Source organism: Phaseolus vulgaris, chromosome 2, assembly GCF_051622355.1.
Source record: "Phaseolus vulgaris cultivar YP4 chromosome 2, ASM5162235v1, whole genome shotgun sequence".
NCBI lineage: Eukaryota > Viridiplantae > Streptophyta > Magnoliopsida > Fabales > Fabaceae > Phaseolus > Phaseolus vulgaris.
In genome coordinates, this window is record NC_143499.1 from 12,234,680 (window position 1) to 12,260,620 (window position 25,941).

Consider the following 25,941-nt stretch of genomic DNA (forward strand, 5'->3'; position numbering starts at 1 on the left):
AAACTAGTTATTTATAACTTTTTAAAATATTATAGATGAAGGATTGAACATTGTCAACTCAAGAGGCAATTGACCTTGATAATTTTGAACAAAAAATTCATCATTGCCTCAAATATTTTGTCACGTTCTTAAAATTGTTAGTTTTGTTCAATCATTGTTCTATTTTATTCAAATTATTTCAGTTTCCATGATATCGAATTTCAGGCTTCTTTCCATTAGCTTAATAGAAACACACTACAAAAAACCATGTATAAAGTAGTGGTTTAATATGGCGGTTATTAATAACTTTCACAAGTTTTCGTATAATATGACGTCTTACTAACTGTCACAATTATCCTTCAAAATGTTTCATTTTGAACTGCCTTCCTTCAGAATAAAAACTCCGCATTCCCCTTCCCTCCATACACCATTCCTCTTTATTTACAATTTTTTTTTAAACTTTCTTTGACTCTTGGAAACTGAATACACTCTTAACTCTTAACACTTTTCATAAACACTCACACGAAATCTCTCTTCCCTCCCTCTCTCTGCAAAACAATTGCCCTCTCTCTCACGACGCCCTACCACTCTTCCCCCTCTCTTTGCAAAACACTCATGAAACCTCTCTTCACTACACACTCACGAAACCCTGCCTCTCTTCACTCTTGCCTTCACTCTCGCGCTAGGTTCTTCACTTTCGTCCTCACAAAACACAAACTGTAACAGTTACAATTCACGCGTTACACTCTTGCCTTCACGCGTCTGATCAGTCTCGTACACCGGAAACCTAACCTTCAATGTTCGCCATCGCCACCTTCTCTGCCATCGTTTGTTCAGGTTCAAAATCTAGTGCTGCATTGTTCCTAATTTTTCAAATCTATTGTGATTCTTCATTTGTGAAATCTATTGTGTATGACTATAGTGATTGTGTTATTGTCTTTGCCCTGTACCGGAGACACAAGTGCTTCCAATTCCACCAGGTGTTTCCCTCATGGATGCAGGTAGTTTTCTTGTGGTCGCATGCACTGTGTGGTCTACTGTTTTCATGAGGAGTCCTTTATCTCAAGGGGAAAACCTGTTGGTATTTCATCATACTCTGTATTCTAAATTATTATTATTATTATTGTTATTATTATTGTTATTATTATTAACACGCAAGCATTTTCACTGAATCTTACCAAAAGGATGTATGATGACTCTAATTTCCTAACTTATTATGTTAACTTTAATTTATTATATCTCACTCTCAGATTCATGGAAGTTCTAGTGGGATTTTGCAATTCAGATAGCCAAGTATTGATGGGCAAGAGTATTTGTTACTGCAGGTTCGATACTGATTTACCCCTTTATTTCACTTTCTGATATATTCAACATGTAGAAAACTAAAATTAGTTGTCTCTGTGATGTAAAATTTAATAACAAGAAACTTTTAAAATTGTTCTATAAAATCAAATATATTGAACTCTAGACATCATAATGACAATGAAAAACAAAGGACGAAGACACAAGAAACTGAAGATAAATAGAACTTTTTTATATTAACTCTAATAGAGTCTTAAGATACAAGGTACAATAAAAATAAAAATATATAAATATGATAATAACATAAAGAGTAAACTACCTTTTTATATATATATATATAAACATAATTTCTATTATTTGAATAAATATAATTGATAGGAAATATTAACTACAAGCTTTGTAGATGACAAGGATACCAATTTGTAGTGATTAGGAAAGGAGACTAATTTTGTATAGGGCAACATTGCTGCTCAGGTATAAACTGTTTTGGTTTCATATAGAAACGTATGTCACTGTTCATAACCTATGTGTATTTTTTTAAAATTTATATAATTAGTAATCATCTGATATTGACTTTTTATATAAGTTGGATTAAGTTAGGTACTCTCCATATAATATATTTATATCTTTATCAATAAAAAAAATATTTGCAATCTTCTAATCACCCTAATATTTTTTAGATTCTATGACAAAGCATACAACCTTTACATCTTCATGAAAATTAAATAATCTCAATTCTGCTGAAGTTATGTTTAAGTAAATCTAAAGCTATAGGTTGAAATAGTTTATTTTCATGATACTAAAAGCATTTAATATATTATTATTATTATTATTATTATTATTATTATTATTATTATTATTATTATTATTTTTGTCCTTAGTGTGCAAGAGTGTTCTAAAGCTTTTAGTTCTTGTAGATCTTCAATTTGTGATGTAGAAATAGATGTGGAAAGTCATACAAATTTCAAAATGGTTGCAAAACACATTATTATAGGAGTTTAGTTATCACCTAACACAATCAATCTATTGTTGGACCAAAAGCATTTGGGAGTTTCTTCCTCCACCCCTACATTTTGTGGAATATCGAAATTATCTTTTCACAATTTCCGGTGATTCTGGAATAGGAATTTCATAAGTAAAAATGTTTTCAGAATAGGGGTTTCATAAACAAAGGGTTTTTCCAGAATAAAAAATCTGAAAAATAAAAAATAATTCTTAAATATCCTTTTCGAAACATATTTTTTTTTATTTTTGAATTGGTAAATTCGAAATTGATAAAATATGTTCTGAAAAATATGTTCCAAAAATATTCTGAAAAAAGCAATCTGAAAGTATTTTTAAAATAGGTAAAATAATCTTCTTCAAAAATGATATGGTGGAGGTAGACATTTGTTAGGGTGCAGGAAGAAAACAGCCAAGCATTTAACATATCACTTAGTTGCTTCTATTGTTGGGCTCCCTTGAAACTGGAAACAGCTATTGAACTTGAGTAAGTTGCAAGTGGTTTTTCCGTCAACACCACTGTGCAATGGCTACGAAAACAATTTTTCACATTTTCTAGTATATATACAGTTTCTACTATTTGTCTAAATTTCCTTAAATAGTTTATTTAATTCCTCAAATTATTTCAATGAATCTTCATCAATTCAAGAATTATAACCATTTACACAAAGTTTTGCTTGTTTTCAAGTAGAAAAGTGTTGAGAATTATATTTTTGTATGCATAACACCAAAATATATATTTCATTTTCAATAAATTTAAGTCAAACAAAAAATGTATGTGATCAAAAGAGCATGTATAGCCAATGAGCCTATACAAATTTAAGTTACTATCCCATGAGTAAATAATTTGTACAAAATAAATAAAAGTAGAAGTATGTATCTTTATTTATTTTATATATATATATATATATTTATTAGTTAGCAATATTTTAATTAGGGATGGCAAAGCGGGCCAACCCGCCCCGCGCTTGGCCCGCCCCGCAAAGTTATTGCGGGCTAGAATTCCCGTCCCGCCCCGCATAAGAGCTGGTCCGCAGGTTTGCGGGCCAGCCCGCGTTCTTTTTTTTTAAATTAAATATTTATTTTTTTACATTTTGTTATTAAAAAATTGTCAAATTAAACCTATATATTTGTTATTATCAAACCTAATTTTTTTTCCTTCCTTTTCAAATATAGTCAAACATCAAAACATTAAGATAAATATCAAATATCACTATTCTTCCACTTCCAAAACATTAAAAATACCTAATTCCAAAACATTAAACATAAACATTAATTCAAAAACATTAAACATAAACATTATTGACATTCTTCCATTTCAATAACATTGGATGCCACCTTAGTAGAACCTTCATCCATTTTTTCATAATTATAATCTTCCCCGTCATCTGCATATATTAAAACAATGACAATTAATTAATTAATTTTTCATAAAAATAATACAATAAAAATAAGATAACTTTTGGCTCAATTGATGGTTTGGTCATGGGTAACTTCTAAAATACCCTCTGCTTACTTCTCCTTCTCTAACTGGTGTCTTGTCTTGCTCCTTTATCGTGTTTGAAATTGATTTAATTGGCATGACCCAGTTTAGGTTGCCCTGCTGCTACTAAGTGTCAATATTTTTTTCTTGCGGGTTTGCGGGCCAGCCCGCCCCGCCTCGCAACTGGCCCGCGTGGGTTGCGGGCTAATGCAGGTTAGCGGGTTGAAAAGGTCATCCCGCCCCGCGTTTTTTACCTGCGGGCCGCGGGCCGGCCCGCACCGCTTTGCCATCCCTAATTTTAATATTAGTTACCAATATTTTAGTTACTAACTACTTTATATTTTAAATTAATCAATATAAAAATTAATTTAAAATATATTTTATTATTATTATTCATATCATTAATAATATTAATATTATTATTCGTAGTATTATTAATATTATTATTCATATTAATATTATTACTCATATTATTATTTAAATTATTAATATTAATATGAATTTCGGATATAGAATAGTAGATAAAGTTATTTATGGATTCATATAAGTATGTAATTTACCTAAGGACTTATATATATATGTGAATAATATTAATCATATTAAAAAAAATATTATCTATAGATTATATCCCTAAATATTACTTACATATATTTGTATTTGTAAATCATATTAATAATATTAATTGTTTGTGTTAGGGAGATGCGACCTATAGAACAATTGAAGTCTTCGTCTTCCTTCTGTTAGAAAAGATGGATTTAAACTAGAGGGGGGTGAATTGTTTAAAAGGGTTTTCACAAACTTTTCAAAACTAGAATGAATTTATCTCAGAAACCAATTGATTCAGCAATTCAGTTAGCCAAAACAGCAAGCAAAAGCTGTAGTACAAGAAAAACAATCGGTTGTTTTAGCGAAACAATCGGTTGTTTATACCAGCAAACAACAAATAAATTGAATTTAAAGAGATAGAGATAGAGAGATTGTACACAGTTGTTTATACTGGTTCACTCCAAACCAGAGCTACATCCAGTCTTCTCAGAAACCCTGAGGATATCCACTAAGCAATCACCACTTGATCACTTACACAACAACCAAGAGAATGACCTTGAACACCTCAAGAAACACACTCTCCTTGGCCAACACTAAGATTGCTGATCTTGAACACCTCAAGAACACACAGCCAATCTCAGCAAACACAGAAACGAATTGTTCAACATATTACAAAGATTACACTTGTTACAGATGAATATCTGAAATCAATACAAGTAGAATCCTATTCCAGCACCTTGATCAATCACAAACTCTTAAGCAATCTCAGCACTTTGAAAAACTCTTTAGAAAAACTTTGTCAAAAAGATTGATTCTTAATTCTCAAATCTGTTTTTCTTAATATATTCAAAGATGTAGTTTGTTATCAGATCTTAACAAACTCTTAAATTGCATTAAAAGATTGGTCGAAGCATTTAATGACTGAAGCGTATTCAGTTAAAGCATTTAAAGCTCAGTCAAACATAAAACAGTTTTTCTGTTATGGTGCCAAAACAAACAATCGGTTGTTTCCTCGAATCAATCGGTTGTTTTGGTACTTAACAGTTTCAACCTTTCAAAAACAGTTTTCAATCTTTCTCAAAACACCTAAGTATAAACAATCGGTTGTTTTGACAAAACAATCGGTTGTTTCAACTTAGTTTAAAAAACATTTTACTTTCATAAAGATTGAGATGCTAATTGCTTGAGATTTAATACAAGGGTGGATTACAACATGTAAACTACCCCAGAACAAAGCTTAAATCAGCACAACAACAACAAGCAAAGCAGAGGCTTCAACATCCTTCAAAGGATTTGGCTTCTTCAAAACATTGAACATCACAAGGTTCAACAATCTCCCCCTATTTGATGAAGACAAATCCCTGATGCTTGTGTTGTACCTGATTAAATCTGAAGCAATTCTTGTAGAAAAACTTTGAGCAATACATTGAACTTCTGATATTCTGTTAGCATACAGATAAACAGTTTAAAGATTAAAACATCTAATATCAGAAACATATTACATATTCCAAACAGTTTTATCAACTTTAAAACAGAAACTTAAAACAAACTCAAAACACAGCATATATCTCCCCCTATTTGTCTTCACAAATAGTCAAAGATAAGAGATAAAACAAGATATTGTTTTCATTACATCAGAATAAAACAACAACAGCAGAAGGAAAGAAATTTTAAAACCAGAAAAGGATTGCTAAAAACAATCGATTGTTTCGATGACCAATCGGTTGTTTTTCCTTCATTCTTCTTCATCAGCAAACTGAAGATCAAAGATTTGATTCTGGACAGCTTCAATCTGTTCATCCAGAGTCATAAACCTTGCATCCATGTTGTCAAACCTGGTGTCAATCCTTTGGAAATTACTAACACAGAGATCATGGAGGCTCCTTTGATTTTCAGCAAAGCTATCAAGCCTATTCATCATGATTCTTTCAAAAGACGACATGGTTGGCATTCTTTCTCCTTGATGTCCATCAGCAGCACTAGGTCCTGCATCTTGAAAAACTTCAGTTGGATCTTCATGTTGAACATCCATATCAGCAGGTTCATCTTGTTCAAGATTTGCAGCACTACTAGATGAGGCACCATGATCACAATCCTTACTTATCCATTTTCCACCTACTTTTGTAAAGCCCATCTTGCTGAGTGATCCATTGTTCAACTCTTGAGTTGATTTGACCAACTCAGAAGTTTCATCTTCAAGATTAACTTCAAAAAAGTGTAGAAACTTAGATATTAAAACAGAATAGGGATAATGATAATCACCTAACCTCATGGATTTTTGCATGTGTTCTTTGATTATATGAATCCAATTGATCTTGATTTTCTTGGTGATGCAGAAGATATAAACCAGATCTTCTTCAGTTAGCACAGAGTGGTTACTCCCCCTTGGAGTTAGAATCCAAGTTACAATGAGAGCAAGCAACCTCTCATCGAGCTTCAAACCTCCAACCGAGCATGTACTAACTTGAGATTGATTATTCTTCAAGCAACTTTTGTAGAATTGGATTTTGTTAAAATCCTGCACCACACCAAGGTTTCCCTTGTTGATTCTCAGACCTGAGAACTTAAGCCCAACAACAGCAGCCCAAACTTCATGAGTTATCTCCATTTCCACACCTTTGACATGAGAAACAAGATTGTTTCCCTCAAACTTCAAGTTGGTGTAGAATACCCTCACTAAATCTGGATAAATGTTTCCCTTCATCTCTGGGAACTTTCTTAGAGATTGATCCTTAAGCAGTTTTCTCACATTATCAAGCTTTTGACTTTTCAGCCAATCAAAGCATACAACCTTGGGGTTGTTTATCTTCTTGATGCTTGTCTCATATCTATACTTCTCAATGAGATCATTGTCTCCAGAAAACCAGCCTTCTAGCCTTCCTCCAGATCTTACAGCCCTGGTTTTGACTCTCTTGGAGGTGGGAGGGGTTGATTCCATGACAGCAGAGACGAAAACAAAGGAGAGCACACTTCACAGATTTTTTTGCAAGAGATGGTGGAAGAGATGTTGCAATTGGTTGTTCTTGTGGAAGAATTCTGCATTGGATTTTGTAGCAGTAAGAGAATCAATATGAATTTAATTTCATTAAAGGGTACCTGATTTTCAGAGAGAGAGAACTTGACTCTGCTCTGCACAGAAAATGTCAGAAAAAGCTGAAAACATTTTACTTTCATAAAGATTGAGATGCTAATTGCTTGAGATTTAATACAAGGGTGGATTACAACATATAAACTACCCCAGAACAAAGCTTAAACCAGCACAACAACAACAAGCAAAGCAGAGGCTTCAACATCCTTCAAAGGATTTGGATTCTTCAAAACATTGAACATCACAAGGTTCAACACCTTCTTCGGTCGGGCAGGTTGTTGGGTGTTTGATTGGGGTACTTCTCGTCTTCGTGCTTCTCCTTCGGTTCTCGGTTTTGGGTGAACACTAAATGGAGGGTACCTGCGGGAGGCACTCCGACGCTCAAGTCAGTAAAGCGGGTGATCGGTATTCGGGTAGGTGCACAATAATAAATGACGTACTTTTCTCCTTGGGATGTGTGCTATTTATATTATTTTAATGGGCTTACCTTATTGATCCTGCTTAGTGGGATGAATCACACTTATGGATGTATTACCTAATCCTTAATGACAGATTAGCTTCACTGACCTTGGTTTGAGCGTTAATGGATGTATGCCGATCGTGGCGATTTCCCTCGTCTCGACCAAGTTTCTCTGGTCTCGGTCAGGTAGACCAAGTCTCAGTCAGTTAGGTCGGGTCTCGGTCAAGGAGACCGAATGTCGGTCTCGCTCATACCAATACACTTGCCCCCCAGGCTCGAGGGAGGTCATGTTCGATGAGTCTGTAATAGTGGGTGTCGGTCGGTCTCCCTGGTCGTTTGGTTGTCTCGTTCCCCGAGGTGTGATGTGACCTCAAGCGGCGTGACGTGACCTTAGGTGACGTAACGTGATTGGCATTAATGAGGGGTTTTTCGGGTGGGAAGCGTTGTGGACCGTTGGATCGAGAAGATCTAACAGTTGAGATGGATCCGACGTTTCAAATTCAGAGGTCGCTAGCTCCTATAAATAGCAGTCTCAATAGTGCCGAGACGTTGTGCTTTTCATTTGTGAGTTTGTCTGATAGCTGAACGTTCTCTCATCCATAGCTCTGAGATCTGAGTGACTTCTCGCCCTCCTTTATTAGACTCAGTCTTGTCCAATTTTCACAACCCTTCCTCTCCCCTCGGTCGCCCCTCTCTTCCTCTTGGACCTTCTTCTTCTTCCTCTTCTTCTTCAACTTCTTCTTCTTCTTCTACCACTGACTCCTTGTCGGTCGAGGTGGCTGAGGCGCCACCCCTGATAGAGGTAGTTAGGGGGGATGATCCGGCCAATGCTGTTGATCGGTCGGACTCTCCCCCGACAGCCATTCCTCTCGTGGACCTTAGCTGGGTGGACCCTAAGGTGGTTGAGATCTTGTCCACCTATAAGACCGAGGTATCTTTGACCAAGTTTTTGGCCAAGTACCCGGTTCTAAAGGCGGGCGGGCATTCTCATTACTTTAGTGTTTTTCCTTGTGAGCCCGCCGAGAGTGTGTGCTTGGTGCGATCGGGAACCGGTCCCCCTTTCTTCTACATGTACATTTGTGTCTTCTCGGACCTACATGTCTCCCTTCCTTTTGATAAATTCACCATGAGCGTTCTTCGGGTGCTCAACGTGGCTCCCACCCAGATCCATCCAAATACTTGGGCGTCCCTCCAGGCCTTTCGCTTGTTGTGCGATGTTTTGCGCCTTCGTCTCACTCCCTCCTCTTTTCTTTCTTATTATGCCTCTCACCCCGCCATACCTACCTCTTGGCTCTCCTTGGTCGGTCGGCCAGGGAGTGTTTTGTTTGACTCCTTTGCAGTCTCATACAAGAGGTTCAAGGAGAGGTTCGTTAAAGTTATCGTTCGGGCAGAGGCGACGACCTTCTTTTTTTATGAGGCCGGTCGATCTCGGTTCCCATTGTACTGGACTGACAATCCTCAGGATTTTAAGGTGTGGTCGAGGCCTACGGGGAGTGTCGAGGAGGTGGAGATTTTTTCCCTCTTCGATGCACTCCCCGGGATGCTGATTGGTGCTTATGCCGAGACGGCACGATGGGTGGCCGTTAGGGGTATGGGTCTTTGTTTTTATGTCGATCGGTATTTTTGTTCCCGTCTTTTAACACTTGTTTTTTTTGCTTTTGCAGCTGTTATGGTTCAAGACAAGCCGACCGATGTTAGCGTGCTGGATAATTATCGACAAAGGGCGGCCGATAGCAAGGGACGTTGGAGCATCGACGTCCTTCCTCCAAAAAAAGGATCGGGTGCTAATAAGGGCTCGGCCGACCCTTCCAACAAGTCCAAGAAGAGGTCGAGGGATGGTGATAACGTTGTCACCACCACTCGTTCCCCTGGCTCTCTGCCAGCACCGCCGCCTCGTCGGGAGGTCGTTAAGGCGGGCTCTCCCTCTCCCTGGTGCTTAAAGCGAGTGGTCGGGCCTACTGAGGCCGGTGCTAAAGCTTCGTCATCGCCCCTCGATCTTCTGGGGTGGCCTTCAATTCATGTGCCAAGTTCGCATGGCCCTCCCAAGGAGACTCGGGAGTCGATCTGAGGTGTCTCCCCTTAGACTTGTTGATGAGCGGCTTGGAGTTGATGTGTCGCTCGATCGTCCTCATCGAGCACGGAATTCAAGTTCGAGACCGTCATGCTGAGGATGTGTCTCGGTTGGAGCATCAGCTGGTCAAGTCCAATGAAGACTTGAAGCAGTCTTTGGCTACTAACAATGAGTTATTGGCCAGGATTGCTCGGGAGGGGACCGAGAGGGAGTTGGCTCAGCAGGACGCTGTTGAGACGAGGCAGCGTTTGGCAGCGGGGGAGGTCGAGGCACTGAGGGCGGCAACTGAGATTGCCGAGCTGAAGAATATGGTCGAGGAAAGAGATGAGAAGCTCTTGCCCTCGGCCCCTGAGTTAGCCACCCTCCAAACTGTAAGGGACCAAGTCGAGGCTGAGCTCGACCAAAACTACGAGGAGTCGGAGGATTTGCTGAAGCAATGCTTCGACCGAGCCGTGCGTCAAGCCCATGTACTTTATGGGGGGTCGTCGGCCACTGATGAATTCAACATGGATTGTGAGGTTCAGCAGGGTTAGCTAGTGCCAAGCCCCAAGATGGGTGCCTTGGCGGCACAAGAGGTTGGGCCGACCGAGGCTGAGGAGGGCGAGTGCATCAAAGTTCAAGACTAGGTTCGCTCTTGGTCGGGTTGTAGCCTTTTCTTGTTATCTTTTTGTTTCCTCTGAGGGCGGGGTGGACTTCCTCCTTTTGCAGTTTTTAATCTATCGCCCAATTTCCTTTCAATCGGTCTTTTTTGCTTTTGAGGAAATAATTTGCAAGTTAAAAGTGTCGGTCTTTATTTGTTTGGGCGGTCGACCATTAATTGTGAATGCTTAATCGAACAAGTTAAAATGGGCGGTCGACCATTAATTATGATTGCTTAATCGAACAAGTTAAGATAGGCGGTCGACCATTAATTGTGAATGCTTAATCGAACAAGTTAAATGGGCGGTCGACCATTAATTGTGATTGCTTGATCGAACAAGTTAAGATGGGCGGTCGGCCATTAATTGTGATTGCTTGATCGAACAAGTTAAGATGAGCGATCGGTCAATAATTGTGAATGCTTAATCGAACAAGTTAAATAGGCAGTAGGTCATTAATTGTGATTGCTTGATCGAACAAGTTAAGATGGGCGGTCGGCCATTAATTGTGAATGCTTAATCGAACAAGTTAAATGGGCGGTCAACCATTAATGTGTGAGTTTGTTTGTGCCGAGTTACAATGTTAACTTGGGTGTGTATCGATCGGTCTCGGTAGGGGTGTGCCGGTTGAGGCTTCGACCAGGCCGAGCCGAGAGAGAGGTGTTGGCAGGGTAATGCCGGTTAGGGCTTCATCCAGACCGAGTCGAGTGTGAGGTGTTGGCAGGGTATGCCGATTAAGGCTTCATACATACCAAACCTGGTTGATCGGTCTCGGCAGGGTATGCCGGTTAGGGCTTCATCCAGACCGAGCCGAGAGGTTGTAAGAGAACAGTGCTAGTACTTTGATGAAAACACCTCGTCAAAACCTCCCTGGTAGGGTGAGGAAAGAGTGCATAACTTTATAAAGTTCAGCTGTAATAAAACTTGAGGTGCGTGGAATTCCACGTTCTCGGTACAATTTTGCCCGAAAGCCACTCTAAGTGATAAGCTCCCCCCTTTGCGACTTCTCGGACTCGGAAGGGTCCCTCCCAGTTGGACGAGAACTTCCCTTCATTTTTCCTCATATCGTTGCGCATCCTCCAGATGAGGTTGCCCTTCTAGAAGCTCTTCGGTCGGACTTTTGTGTTATACCGCCTTGACGCCCGGATTTGGCAAGCGGCCTCCTAAATTCTGCTTTTATCACGAAACTCACTTACCAAATCGAGGTTGACCGCTAGACTTTCCTCGTTTAGGATGAGGTCGAACATCTGTCTTTGTTTGGTGGGCTCAGCCACCTCGATCGGGATCATGGCCTCGACTCCATATGTCAAGCTGGGGGTGCATCTGTACGTCCAAAGTACTTTTATTAGTTCCTCGGTCTATCGGCCTTTTTCCTTGTCCAGACGCTTTTTTAACTCATTGAGTATGACCTTGTTGGCGGCCTCGGTCTGCCTGTTGGTTTTTGGGTGTTCTATCGAGGCTGTAACAGATTTGATGCCCAGATCGTCATAAAAGGACTGCAGGCCTCGGTCAATAAACTGTCAGCCATTATCATTTATTATTGTGTGTGGGACGCCGAATCGGCAAACAATGCTCTTCCATACGAGATTTTGCACATTTTTGGCCGAGATGGATGCAAGGGGTTCGGCCTCGATCCATTTAGTGAAGTAGTCGACTCCCACCATGAGGAATTTGGTCTGCCCTTTTCCTGGCGCAAAGGGGCCGATAATGTCCATCTCCCAGATGGCGAACGACCATGGGGAGGTAATACTGTGTAGCTCTTCCGGCCTTGTTTAATGTAGAGGGCCGAACTCCTGGCACTTTGCACATTTTTTCACGTACTCGATACAGTCACCCTGGACGGTCGACTAGTAGTAGCCGGCTCGCAGGACCTTAGCGGCCATCGTCCTCGCCCTAGAGTGAATTCCACAGACTCTCTCGTGGATCTCGGCCAGAATGTACTCGACCCGTTTGTTGGTGATGCACTTCAGTAGGGGGTCGAGTATCCTCTTCGGTACAAGTCTTCGTTGATCATGGTGTACCGGACACATTGTTGTTTCATTGCTTTTTCTTACTCTCGCTTGCATGTGCCATCCTTCAGGTATTGGATGACGGGTGTCATCCAGTTATCGGTCTCGGCCTCGGCCTCGGCCTCGTCTATTGCAAGACATTCGGTCTCAGTCACACTGGGGTGCCTCAACCATATCTGTATGATTGATCTCTGGTGGCTCTTTTTATTAGTGACCAACAGCTTAGACAATATGTCGGCCCTTTTGTTTTCCTCCCTCGGTATGTGTTCCATGGGTGCCTTGTTGAACCGAGCAATACTGTTTTTGGTCACGTGGTAGTATCGTTGCAGTAGAGGTTCCTTCACCTCGAATTCTCCATTTACCTGACCGACCATCACGTGGAATTCACTTTTGCATGTAACCTCATGTGCTCTCATGTCGTAGGCTAGGTTCAACCCAGCGAGCAAGGCCTCGTACTCTGTCTGGTTGTTGGTCGCCCGGAATCCAAACCGAAGTGTTTGGTCCAGAAGGAGGTCTCCCGACCCTTCTAAAACGACTCCTGCTCCACAGGTCGTTTTGTTTGACGAGCCGTCCACATAGAGCGTCCACCCGCCCGAGAGGGTGGGCAGTGGTGTCAGCTCAGCCGAGATGTCGACCAGGCATTGAGATTTGATGGCGTCCCTCAGTTCATAGCGTGTGTCGAACTCGGACAATTCGACCGACCAGCCTATCATTTTCCCCGCAAGGTCCGACTTAGATAAAATTTTAAAAATGGGATAGTCGGTCCTTACAATTATTGACAACTAGGGAGAGAGCCACCTTATCGATCATCTGGTATCTTGTCTTGGCCGCGTGGAGGGTTCGGTTGACGAAGTTTACCGGTCGTTCCTCGCGCTCGGTCTCCTACACCAAAGCAGCACTGACTGCTTCCTCCGAGACCGCCAGATACACTAGGATTGGGTGGTCGGGTCTCGGCTTTTGGATGACAGCTGGGGATGCCAGGAACTCTTTGAACTGTTTGAAGATTTCCTTACATCTGTCATCCTAGCTGAACTCAGTGGCCTTCCGAAGCAGCTGGACCATCGATCTCGTCTTCTCGACTAGACGGGGGACAAACTTGGAGAGGGCGATCAGGCGCCCTAGGAGTTGTTATATCTCCTTGATGTTCTTCGAACTTCTCATGCCAAGTATAGCTTGACATTTGTCGAGGTTCTCCTCTATCCCTCAGTGGGTGAGCATGAAGCCCATAAACTTCCCTCTCTCAACCCCGAATGTACACTTCTTGGGGTTGAGCTTCATATTGACCCCCCTGAGGACCTTGAACACCTCGTCGAGGTCCTTCAGATGTTGTTCGAAAGAGTCAGACTTTATGACTATGTCGTCCACATATACCTCTACTAGCCGACTGATTAAGCCTTTGAAGATTTTGTCCATGAGGCGTTGGTAGGTCGCCCCCGCGTTCTTGAGGCCGAACGACATGACCTCGTAGTAGTAGTTGGCATTGACCGTCATGAAGGTCGTCTTCTTCTTGTCCTTGGGGTGCATGCTTATCTGGTTATAACTAGAGAAAACGTTCAGGAAGCTCAGAATTTTATGGTCGGCCGCCCAATCCACCAGGTGGTCGATATTTGGGAGGGGATAGGTATCTTTTGAACAAGCGCTGTTGAGGTTTTTGTAGTCAACGCACATCCTCCAGTTGCTGTTCGGCTTGGTGACCATGATGACGTTTGCTAGCCAAGTCGTGTATCGGGCCTCCCGTATGAACCCGACCGTCAAGAGCTTATCGGCCTCCGCCTTTGCTGCTTGGCGGTTTTCATCGCCCAGATCCCTCTTCTTCTGGGAGATCGGTCAGGCTTCTCTAAATATCGACAATCGATGGGTGATGATGTCCGAGCTCACTCCCAGCATGTTGGTCGGTGTCCATGCGAACATGTCCATATTTTTCTTTAGCGCGACGTGCATGATCTCAGCCTCGGTAGCTGCCATGGTCGTCCCTATAACGATGTTGTGTTCTTCGTCCAAGAGGGGTACCCTCCTTAGCTCCTCTCGTGCTTCTAGTCTGTCCTCAGTTGCCCGAGGGTCTAGGTCTATCAACACGATGGTCGACTCGACTGACATCGGTCGGGCCTCCCTGGGTGAGCGGTCCTTCGGAAGGACTTTCTCTTGGGGGAGATGTTGTTCCTTAAGGGCTCCACCCGGAGGCTTTCGGCATAGCACTCTCGTGCCTCCTTTTGGTCTACTTGGACCATAAGAATGTCTCCCGTCTTTTAAGGGAACTTCATTGCCAAGTGAGGGGTTGATACAATGGCCATTAGCCGGTTGATGGATGGCCGATCAAGGAGGATGTTGTACGAGGTATTGGAGATGCCGAATTTTTATAGTCTTGGTATTCTTCCCCTCGCCGAAGGTGGTGTAGAGCTCAATGTAGGCCTTGCTACCTACCCTCTCACCCGAGAACCCTATTACATGATCGTCGTAAGGCATCATCTCGATCTCGACTATCGTCATGGACTTGAATGTTTTCTAGTAGAGGATGTCTACTGAACTTCCTTGGTCCACAAGGGTCTTCCAAATGGTGAACCGGTCTATATTGACCGATATTATCATTGGGTCGTCCTGTTGGCGATAATCCACGCCCTTGAAGTCCTCGTCCGTGAAGGTGATGGGTGGCATCCTTGGTCAGAATGCCACCACGTTCACCTGGTGCACCGCCCGCATGTGTTTTTTTCGGGCGTTGTTGGTGCTTCCTCCCCCGGCAAAGCCACAAGCTATGGTGTTGATAACCTCTCGGTTATCTCTTCTATCGACCTCCCTGGGAGGGTCATCCCTGTGGGGAGGATCGTCCCTCCTAGGCTTTCGGTCGTCTCTATGATCTCGGTCATTTCGACCGCGTTGAGGTGACCTTGTTCACCTAGGGAGTTCGCTCGACGGGGTGGGTCTCGGCCGTTCCTGACGAATTGGCGGAGGTGCCTAGCCTGGATAAGTTCCTCGATCTTATCCTTCAGAGTCTGACATTCCTCAGTCGAGTGCCTACTGTTTATATGGTACCAACACTGCTTCCTTCGGTCGGCATTGTTTGGGATGGCCACTTTCCTCGGAGGAGGGATCAACTCAGCGTTGAGAGCCTCGTCCAGAATCTTTCCCTTCTCGGTCGTCAGGGATGTGTATCTCGAAAATCGGATTGGTCGATCCCGGTTGTCTCTGCGTCGGTCTTTCTTTTGACTCGGCCAGCCTTGGCGGTCTTTCTCCTCCTTGTTCTTCTCTCCACTCTGCACGGGCCTGGTTGTGGAACTCTCTGAGTTCTTTCAACTGCATGTACTTAGCAGCTCTTCTCCTTAGCTCGTTCAGGTTGTCGACCGACTGCATGCACAGGTTGTCAGCAAATGGCCCTAGACGTAGGGCTGTCAGCATGTGATGCATGGCAACGTCCGAGCTCAGGTTCCGGATGCTCATTGCCACTTTGTTGAACCTATCAACAAATGTTCTCAGCGACTCTCCCTTCTCTTGGCGGATGCCTACCAGGGCGATGGAGGTCAAGTGATGTGGCCTACTGGTGGCAAACTGGGTCTCAAACTTTGTCACGAGGGTGGCAAAGTTGTCAATGGAGTTGGGTGGGAGCTTGATAAACCAGCTAAGGGTTGCTCCCTTCAGCGATGTGGGAAATACTCAGAACAAAACTACATCGTCTGAGGTGTAGAGACTCATATGGGTGGTGTAAGCGTCCATATGCTCGTCGGGATCGGTCGATCCGTCATATCGGTCTCGGTTGAAACCCTTCCACTTGTCAGACAATGGAACTTCAATGATGGTGTTGGTAAAAGTATGTCGGCGGGTCGAGTCGGCTGTCACGGTCGTCCGGGTGAACCTGACTAGGCATGACTAGTCGCCCATCTCGGTCGCCCGGGGAAGGAGTCTGTCTCTCGTCCCCTCGGTCGTATCTAGGTTGGTGGGGGGGGGGGGGAGGTGTAGGACTTGCCGACAACGTTGGTCGGTATAACAGAAGGTCCTCCCCCAGCTTCTTTTTCATGTCTTCGTTCTCCTTGCGGAGAACCTACAACTCCTGCTCGTTCTTCTGAGCAGTCTCCTCGGTCTTTCTCTTCATCTCGATCATCTCTCTCTAGAGAGACATCAACAACATCGTCTAGTCGGCTTCAATCATTCTCTCCATACTTCTGGTGAGACCATCTACTTTCTTTCTTCAGCTAGTTTCTCTCGGTCCCACGGTGGGCGCCAATTGTTCCTTCTAGGGAGATGGGACCCAGAGAACTATTGAAGTCTTCGTCTTCCTCCTTCGGGGGGCAGGTTACTGGGTGTTTGACTGGGGTCCTTCTCTTCTTCGTGCTTCTCCTTCTGCTCTCGGTCTTGGGTGAACACCGAATGGGGGATACCTGCGGAAGGCACTCCAACGCTCAAGTCAGTAAAGCGGGTGATCGGTATTCGGGTAGGTGCACAGTAATAAATGACGCACCTTTCTCCTTGGGATGTGTGCTATTTATATTATTTTAATGGGCTTACCTTATTGGGCATGCTTAGTGGAATGGATCACACTTATGGATGTATTACCTAATCCTTAATGACAAATTAGCTTCACTGACATTGGTTTGAGCGTTAATGAATGTATGGGTCGTTAATGAATGTTAATTATGTTATTAAAAATAAAAATATTAATATTAATAATAATAATATTATTATCATTATAATTATTAATAAGATTACAAATATTATTTTTATTATTATTAATAGTAATAAGAATAACATCATTAAGAATAATAATATTAAAATTATTAATATTGATATTATTAATGTTATATATCATTAATACTATTTGTATTATTAATATTATTAATAATAAAAACTAATAATTATAATAATATTTTTATTATTATTAATATTATTATGAATAATATTTTTACAATTATTAACAATATTATTATTAATACTAATAGCATAACTAAAATAATATTACTAATATTATTATTGCTATTATTACCATTCTTACTAATTTTTATTAAAAAATATTGATAATAATCAGTATAAGGAAAAAGTGTTTTAACGGAGGCACTAGTGCAGACAAGGCAAACGAGTGCGGCTATTTTACATTTACAAGGGCGGTTATATAGCCGCACTTGATCAACACGCATTCTTAAATCGAAGATTTACAAGTGCGGCTATTTAGCCGCATTCGTAAATGCAATTTATAAATGCGGCTATGGTAAATAGCCGCATTCTTATTTAATTTTTTTTTTTTTTTAAAATTAAAACCCTAAACCCTAAGGTAGCAATAGCAGTGACAGCAACAACAACGGAGCAAATACGACATAACAAAAATCCAAGAAGCAGACAATGAAGCTGGTGACCTTCGTCAATACAAGAAAACAAATAGATGAGAGAAACGAAAAAATAAATATAAATCAATGGTGAAGAAGAAAGAGAACTCGAAAAAAACTTACAATGACACAAAGAAGACAATGAAGGCTCGTAGAAAACGAGAGGAAGCACGAGAGCATAAACAAAAGAGAAAACGAAGCGTCAGAGAACTATTTGCCAATGCAAGAAAACAAACAAATAAATGAAACAAAGAAAATTTATAAACCATTGGTGAAGAAAAAAGAGAGCGAATCAAAACAAACTTACATTGGTACGAGAACACAATGAAAGTCACAGAAGAGAGGAACACCAGAGCAAAAACAAAGAGAAAATGTGAAATGCCAAAAAGGAAGAAAGTATGAAAGCGTAAGTGGTGAGTTTCAAAATTAGGGTAAAAAATGATTTAAGAATGCGGCTATTACAGATAACCGCATTCGTAAATAAAATTAATTTCAAAAATGCCACCGCGTTTTGAATGACAGCGGCTAACCCTAAAACCGCATTAGATAAATAGTCGTTGTTTATACATTTTGTGCTAGTGAGGTTATTTAGTGAATGTTATTATAACCCTAGAAATTGATTTAAGTAACGAAGGTTATTTTAATCTCATTAATTTTCAAAGGTTATTCTAAAACCTCAGCAAAATAAGAGAGGTTCTTTAAACTTTCGTTAAATTTCAAAGATTTATTTTAAAATCTCATAAAAGTAATGGAGGGTTTTTTAACCTTCGTTAAATTTCAAAGGTTTATTTTAAAATCTCAACAAAATAACAGAGGTTTTATTAACCTTCGTTAAATTTCAAAGATTTATTCTAAAACCTCAGCAAAATAACGGAGGTTTTTTTAACTTTCAGTAAGTTCCAAAGGTTTATTCTACAACCTCAGCAAATTAACGGAAGTCTTTTTAACCTTTGTTAAGTTTCAAAGGTTTATTTTAAAAACCTCAACAAAATAACGCAGGTTTTGTTAACCTTCGTTAAATTCCAAAGATTTATTGTATAACCTCAATAAAACACTCCAGATTTTTCAAACTTCAATAAATAAATATAATTAAATCTATTTATAAAAAATAATTAAAAACTACATATTTTAATATATTTTATAATTAAATTCTCTAAAATTTTGAAAGTGTAACTTTAGGTTACAAATAAATTTTCTAAAAGTTTCAAAATTTATCCTAAAAACTCAGTAAAATAACATTGGATAATAAGTATTTCAATAGGATTTGTTTATTTCTTATCATTGATGGTAGTTGGTTTATATAAGTTTCTTTGTTACGAGGTCATACTTAAAAAAACCTGATTATTTTGTTTTAACTTTTGATATACGTATATTTTATGTACAATTTTAGTTTTAGTCATAATTATTAATATATAATTCTCATATTTTTGAAATATTTTTAATTAAGGCCTTTATTTTAAAATGCATCCAATGATTAATTCACTCTGAAAGTGAGAAGTAATAAAATTTATTTCTCCTCGCAATATGTTTTTGCAATCTCTGAAGCCCTCGTAGTCAAGAACACACATGACTTTGAACCCCACATCTGACAAATAATGCAATTATTTAGGATATATAAAACAATGATAAACACCAATTGTTGCTGAACTAGGTAATGATGGCTTGTGACCAAAGTTGGGGTAGTAAGGTTATAGATAAAGCAATATTGGAGTAAGAAGAAGATAGTGCCTTATTTAGTGTTTCTTTTCCTTATATATAATAGACATAAGTGTGGTTGAATTGTGATTGTCATTGAGCCTATGCTGGAGAGTAGTGTGTCTACGGTTGAAGAGAGAAGTCAGGAGAATCGTTAGAGATGGTGAAAAATGGGGTTGAAAATTATTTCAGACAGCAAGTCATTTTATGGAAATTTTGAAAATTATGGTATTTTACGGAAACCATGGTATTTAATGGAGGTTTTAAAACTCATGGTATTTTACAGAGGTTCTTAAACCCATGGTATTTAACAGAGGTTCTAAAATACTTTTCTTGAGATTTAAAAAAACTTTGGGAAACACGTTTCCCAAGAATGGTTTAGCGGGGGAAACTGCAACCTTGGATAAATGACTTAATAAAGATTTTAACCATAAATAATGAAAAAATAAACCATCGTTAAAATCATGTTTTCTTGTAGTGAATATTATTAATATCAATATTATTATTATTATTATTAAATAATAATATTAATTTAATGAAAAAAATGTTTTTATTGTTATTATTAATATTATTATGAATATTTTTTTTACTATTATTAACAAATAATATATAGGAAGAAATGTGGGTGAAAGAAATAAAATGAAGGAATAAAAGTGGTGAAAGGATATTAAAGAAATAGGTAAAAATAGCGATGAAGACTGGTTTAGTTAGCACATAGGTTGGGGGTATAGGAAATGAGGAAGAAATAAATTTTTGGAAAGATAAATGGTCATGAGAGATGATAATAAAGGATAGTATGCGTAAAGGGTATGGAAACACTTTACAAAAAGCTATAAAAGTCTATGGGATGGATTTCTCGAGAATGATATGTGGAGATGGCAAATTGTATGGAGAAGAGGATGATTTGAGTGAGAAAAATCATTGGTTCATAAACTTATGGAAGACCTAGAAAAAGTTCAACTATGTAGGACCAAGCAAATAAAAGGGTTTGAAAAATTTAGTAAAAACAAGGAATACTCAGTTCAATCAACATACGATACTACAAAAATGGATGGGTTGGGATGAAGGATGGCAACTTTTTCATACATGTAGAGAACTAAAATATTGTCGAGTGCAAAACATTTTTCTTAGCAAATTCTTAAAGGTAAGGTTGCTATTAAATATTTTTTTTTATCAACAAAAAATAAATTAAATTAAAAAATAATACTTGAGGAGTGTTATAACCCTTATACAAAAGAAAGTCCCTATTAAGATCCACAGGTATTTCAAACAACTACTTAAACCATACCAGAAAAAAATATCACATATAAAATAGAAAAAATATATAACACTAAAAGAACACAGAGCATCATTTCCTTTTCTTCCATTAGGCTCCGAAGTTGCATCAACTAATAAGCTCTCCAAAAGCCTATTAATTTGATAGATGGTAACTTGAGTAGGAAGGAATAAACTAGGTTGATATCTTAAGCTCAATGTGTAAAATTCAGTTAGAAACTATTACACATCTGTTTTTTGAGTGTCGAGTATGGTATAATTGTGATAGATGGTTGGGCATTAGCAATGTCACACAAATCTGTTTGAATAAAGGGGACACTTCAGGGGTGTCTCAACCCATATACAAAAACTAAAGACAACAGAAGAGGGCAACACAACATCTATGTCTCTATACACTCCTACAACAAAGAGAACATTTAAAACCTGCATCAACAACTATGTTCACACAAGCCCAGCATCCAAACACAAATACAACAAAAGCAAACGCTATAAACACCACACAAATTACTCCTGCTACCACAAAACGCATCAGGGTAACCATGACAAGTCCTGGTGCCCCATAAGGAGCTGCCACAGTAGAGAAGACCTACTATGCTCCACTAAACATAGCCATTTTACTCCCTACTACTGCACCAATTAGCTGCATACTAAGGTTTTTTTTATCGGCAATAAGCAATTAAGATAAATTGGCCCACTTAAGGGGTGGTCCAACCCTCATACAGAGAACAAAAGATAAAATTTCCTTTCCCCCTTCTTATCTAAAACCCACAAATTAATCCTTTACTTCCTTTCCCAACACTAAAACTGAACAAAAGACAAAATATTGCATCATTATTAAATCGAGTACATACATACCAGGGGTTCTAGATACCATTTAGAGAATGAGAAACTCACCGATGGTATCTTAGAGTTGATCCAGGACCAAACCTTGACCTGGGCCAGAGAAAATACTTCGGTATGATCAACCACTCCTCCTTTAAACAAACAATTATTTTTGTGTCTCCAAATCTCGCTGACCAAAGCTATCCAAATATTACCCATAATAAGATTAACTGAATTAGGTGCATCCAACAACTTGAAATGTTCAAAATGTGACCCGGGAACAAGAAGATCAACTGAATTCAATCCTAACCAGTCATAACATAGGTTCCAAACTCTCCAAACAACCCTACACCCGAAGAAAAGATGATTTGTTGACTTCTCTGATAGCCTGTATAAGTTGCAAATATTATTCTCAATTTGAATCCCTCGTCTCTCCAGATTTACCTTTGTGGCTACCCTGTTTTCAATCACCCTCCAAGTTGTGACATGAGCTGAAGGCAACGCTTTAATCTGCCATAAAGAATTGTAAAATCTCGAATTTTTCTCTCCTCCTTCTCCCATTAATAAACAGTAAGCAAACTTGACTGAAAATCCTATTGTCTCTCTATCCTTCCAAACCCATTTATCCCCTATCTCCGACTCTATCCTCCTATTAGAAATCGTCTCTAAGATCTGTCTTTCTAGATCCTCCTCCCAAGCAAACAAACCCCTTCTCCACCTTAAATTCCACTCCTAAATTCCGTTAATCCTTGATCCACATTCACATATGTTTGTTTCCTTAAGAACGGATAAAGAGAATAACCTTGGGAATCTACTTCTCAAATCTCTAGTTGTTACCCAATTATCTGACCAAAACAACACGTCTTTCCCATTTCCAACCTCCCAATTAACACGATCTTCAAACTTCCTTCCCCATACCTTTGAACTCCATACCTTCATCAGATCTCTCTACCATAAAGAAACTTTGTTGTTATCATTATGAAGTTCCTTCAGGCCTCTCCATCCACCGTACTTGGATTCGATCACTTCCCTCCAGAACCCTCCCTTATCCGAGTCCAGACGCTAAATCCATTTTCCCAATAAAGCAAGGATAAAACTTCTAATGTTAATAATGCCTAGCCCACCTACATCCTTGGAGTTACAAACCTTATCCCAAGCAACCCAAGCAATCTTCCTCCCATCTGCCCCCCAATCCCACATAAAATTCCTTTGTAAACTCACAATCTTCATTAACACCTTAGACGAAATCTTGAAAAGGGAAAGGTAGAACAAAGGTATAGACGATAAAACAGACTTAATCAAACAAATTCTCCCTGCCATTGAAATGTATCTACCCATCCATTTACCTAGTCTGCTTTTTACTCTGTTGACCACCTCATCCCAAAATTCACCCCTCTTATGGCATCCCCTATAGGAAACCCCAAATACTTAAAAGGAGTACCCACAGAAGAAGAGTTGTAGTTGATACCTTAATATTTGTGGGTTTGGGTTCGCAACACCAACCAACAAACAAAGGCTTGCACTCAACTCAAAGGCAGGCTCCTGCGCTTCCTTGTAGACTACCCCTCTGATAACATTGCCAAACCTGGTATCAATCTCAAGAACAGGCCTTAGCCAATAGCCATAAACATGACAAAGTGCACGACGCTCCTTGTTGATAAAGGTCATTGCACCGGCTACAACAAACAAACAGGGGAGAGAACTTCACCGTCAAAACACCTACTAAGAACACAATAGGTATCCCTACCCCTCACACATAACTTTTTAAGCAGAGAATAGGGTTCAAGTGCCAGTTAAAGAAGGAATAGTCGAAGGATCTAGCCCTATGTTTCAACCAAAGCCAAGATTTTAATTGGGCCATTTGGAAGATCTCTTCCACATCTACTACCCCTTGCCTGAAGATAACCTGATTTCTCTGATCCTAGATACATTGTACCACAGACGCCTAAATACCTTTCCAAACCAGATTCTGTTTGACGGATACACGTTGCAATACAAAACTCTCAAAGTGTGCTTCACATCTTTATGTTGGACGAACCTAATCCCGATCCATCTGAAACAAAGATTCCACACTCGTTGAGCACTAACACGTTCTATAAACAGATGTTGTGATGATTCGTCCAAAAGCTGACACATCACGCATAACAAGGGGTTGACCACCCCTCTTCTGGACAGGCAAGTTCTAGCGAGTACTCTATCCAAAAGGACCCTCCATGCAGTTTTGTCAAAACATTTGGGAAAGCTTTAGATTGACATAATTGTTTACAAATGGAATCGTGAGAACTGCATCCATGATTTGTGAGACAACAATAAGCTGACCTAACAGAGAAACTACCCGAAGCATCAACTCCCCACTTCTGGACGTTCTGGACCTCCTTATTCAAGCTGACTCTAGAAATCATCCTCATGAGATCGTCTACTTGTTCCTCTTCCCATCAGAACCTGACTCTCCTCCAACTCAACCTCCACGTCCACTCTTCGTTATCCCACCCTCCTACCTTAAAATTCTTAAATCTTATCTAAAAGTATAAGATCCACTAAACGTGAGTTAAGTTCCGCCATAATTTGCATTATTGGAGATACTATAAGCAGATGTTATTCAAAAATGTATTTGAATGTAGTTATTTATGTTTGTATGTAATATTTTACACAAACAAGTTTAAAGTCTTTGTATTTAATTTTATTATAATTGTAGGTTAAAATTTGTTCACTTATATCTTACTCTTATATAGTTTCTGTATTCATCCCTGAAACCAAGAGTTCAAGCATTGTTTGGCCATTTTTGCAAGGTTGATCTCCAAGTGGTGGGGGATGAGGGAATCCTCTTTAACCAGCTAGATCCTGATTATACGGGAGCATAAATCGACTGGTATCCTCAGAACAAATACATTAGAACTACCCAATTCATTATATTATATATGAAACTTATTTATACACACACACACACACATATATATATATATATATATATATATATTAACATTTGTAGTTTTGATCCTCAGTAAAAAAATTATTTCTATTTTTGTTCTATTAAAAATTATTTGTTGTCAAGTGGATACCTTTTGCATGTATTATTATTTTTGCTTTTAATCCTTAATAATATCTTACATTTTATTTTGCTTTTCAATAATTTTTCCCATATTAAACTCATTAAAAAGATTACTTTTGTAGAACATTTTTTGAGTAATGAAGTTACTACAAAAGAATTATTAAATAAAAATTAATTTTTTAAAAAATAATTAATTTTTATATTGATTAAATTAAATATTACATTAAAAACTAATAAAATTATTAGTATATAAAATAGTTTCTATTATTAATAAATAGTGTCTAAATTGATATATAATTAGTTATCAACTTTATAATCTAAAATAATTGATAATTCAAATCTTAATAGTTATAACCAAATATTAGTTTAAAAAATAATTTATAAATTTTATTAATAATAAAATTAATTAATAATTTTATTGTAGTATATATATATTAAACTATTATCCTTAAGCTAATAAAATTATTTATTGACCCCACAAGTACCGAACCGAATAATGAACAAGCAAATTATAAAGATGAGTTTGGATTTTATTTTTATATTAATTATGAAACTTGAAGAAAGTAGGAGATGCGGTTTTTTATTCTTAATATATGTACATGTGGGCAAATCATGCAGATATAAATAGCTGGGAATGAGAATGGAAAGCTGGTAGTGGTTTCCAGCTTACACAAAAAAATCGAGGCAGTGGATATGGAACATGTCGGAGAAGTCCATTTCCTAAGGTTAGGTATATATGAAAGAAAAGAAATCTTTTTTATTCCATTATTTGTGGTCCAAGGAAATATTTTACACGTTAAGGTTTACTTGCGTTTTAAGCTAGCTTTTTGTATTAAATTATTGTGTATAATTTTCATTCCACAAAATTTTTGAAAGAAAAGTTAGTCATAAGCTTCTAGATGATGCAACTTGCGCAGTCTCACGTACAACAACAAAGGACAAGTATCTATTCTCTTTTGCCTACCTCCAAGGTCGTATTCTTGTATCTTTTTTTAGGCAAAGAAAAATAAAATTGGAAGCTAGCATAACTCAGGAAATAAGGAATTTCGTAGAAAACTTATAAGCTAATATTTTCAATAAAATTAAGATAATAATAAAAAAAGTGGGTATTAAACGTATTCTTATGTTTTTTATTAAATTAAAAGTCTTATATTTTCTTATAGGCAATATAGATTTTTATATTATGTATAAAAAATTTAATGAAAAAGAGTTACCC

General features: G+C 38.8%; 1 long non-coding RNA gene across 1 annotated transcript; it reads left to right on the forward strand.

Moving 5' to 3' along the window:
* The first annotated feature begins 943 nt into the window (after positions 1–943).
* Positions 944–25,658, forward strand: LOC150028999 (uncharacterized). Its single transcript, XR_016519058.1, has 3 exons — positions 944–1,060; positions 1,230–1,304; positions 25,344–25,658. It is a non-coding gene; the product is annotated as an uncharacterized LOC150028999 (long non-coding RNA).
* The last annotated feature ends 283 nt before the right edge of the window (positions 25,659–25,941 follow it).